The following is a 1,898-nucleotide window of genomic DNA, read 5'->3' on the forward strand; positions in this document are numbered from 1 at the left end:
AAAACCGAGTATGGCCCTCTATTCATTTGAATTGTTCAGTAAAATGTGAGAGCTTTTCTTTATAAGGTCCTGCACTCTTCCTGTTAAGATTTTTTCCCTGATATTTTATATTTTGTTTGCTATTGTGAATGCAACCCTTTTTCCCATTATATTTTCTAACTGATTGTTACCATTATGTAGAAAATCTAATAGATTTTTCTATATTTCTTTTGTAACTACCTTAATCAACTTATTAATTACAGTAGTTTTCACTTGATCATTGGATTTTCTGTGAAGTTCATCAGGTTTTTGACTCTCCCTTTCCAACAATTATATCATTTTTTCTTTCTTTTTTTTTTTTTTTTCGGTACGCGGGCCTCTCACTGCTGGGGCCTCTCCCATTGCGGGGCCCAGGCTCCGGACGCGCCGGCTCAGCGGCCATGGCTCATGGGCCCAGCCGCTCCGCGGCACGCAGGACACTCCCGGACAGGGGCACGAACCCGTATTCCCCGCATCGGCAGGCGGACTCCTAACCACTGCACCACCAGGGAAGACCATTTGTGTCCTAATTAAGAGGCCTATTTCATTAAGTTGGATTGTGTAACTAGCAACTTGCTCCTCTTAGTGATGTTAATAAAGAGATATCAACAAAACACAATTTAGTTTTCACATGATAATCATGTTAAGAAATTAATAGGAGATGAAATGGTGGCAAAGAGGACACAGGACCCTGTAGGACAGTGATTCTCATATTTTACGTGCATGCAGATCACCTGGTAAACATGTTAAAACACAGATTTTTGATCCAGTCACTCTTGGGTGGGGACTGAGATCTTTCATCTCTAACAAGCTCTCAGGAGATGCCAATGTTGTTTGGTGTGAGGGACCATATTTTGAAGAGTATGATAAGTACTATGGGTTGGCACATAGGTCCATGGCACCACCTCAAGGCTGAGCTATCTTGTACCCACAGGAATTGTAGCAATGCACTGGGATACAAAACATACTTTCCAGACTAAAACATACCAGTTTGCCTTTTATTCCTCTGCTCGAACTGTCCTGAGCTGAGGCTGTTGACTTAAAGAAGAATGACTGGTGCCAATTTTACTTTGAAATATATTGTTGGGTGATGGTGACAGTGGAATGTTTGGGCCTCCATGTGCTGTGGACATAGTCCAAAAGGGTGATTTACTTGGGGGTAAGGGTGGGGGGATGCGTGCCAGACTCTGTTTATATTTGTTTGCATGCTTGTGTGTGCCCAAGTGTGGACTTCCACCCTTAGTTGAGTGGTATCATACTGCAGTGGGCTTCTTTCCTTCCTTTTTGCCCCTAGAACGTGGAATAAAGCTTTCATTTCCAATCTTACTGAATACAATGACCTCCTTTTTAATATAAGAGGAATTAAAGCATTTTATTATTCAACTGAAAATGTATAATCAAACCTTTGAATTGAGTTTGTCCTTAATGAATCTTAAGATTATCTATATAAATTTGGAAAAAAATCCAACGAAATGGAGCCAGTACACCCATGAGAGGCTCATTATTCGTTCAAGCTCCAGGCAATAGTTTCTCTCTGCAGCCGCGGTTTTGGAAACAATTAAGATGATCTGGCTGATGAACTTCCTACTGCATTATAACACATTTAGATTTCCTTCTGCTTTGTTCTCCAGGATGACTGATTTCCTATGAAGAGTAGAGAGTCAGGAAAGACTAGAGAAAGACACATACTGTACGCTAGCACATATATATGGAATCTAAGAAAAAAAAATTGTCATGAAGAACCTAGGGGTAAGACAGACCTATGAGAGAATGGACTTGAGGATATGGGGAGGGGGAAGGGTAAGCTGTGACAAAGTGAGAGAGTGGCATGGACATATATACACTACCAAACGTAAAATAGATAGCTAGTGGGAAGCAGC

The sequence above is a fragment of the Lipotes vexillifer genome, unplaced genomic scaffold, assembly GCF_000442215.2.
Source record: "Lipotes vexillifer unplaced genomic scaffold, Lipotes_vexillifer_v1.1 scaffold1329, whole genome shotgun sequence".
Lineage (NCBI taxonomy): Eukaryota > Metazoa > Chordata > Mammalia > Artiodactyla > Lipotidae > Lipotes > Lipotes vexillifer.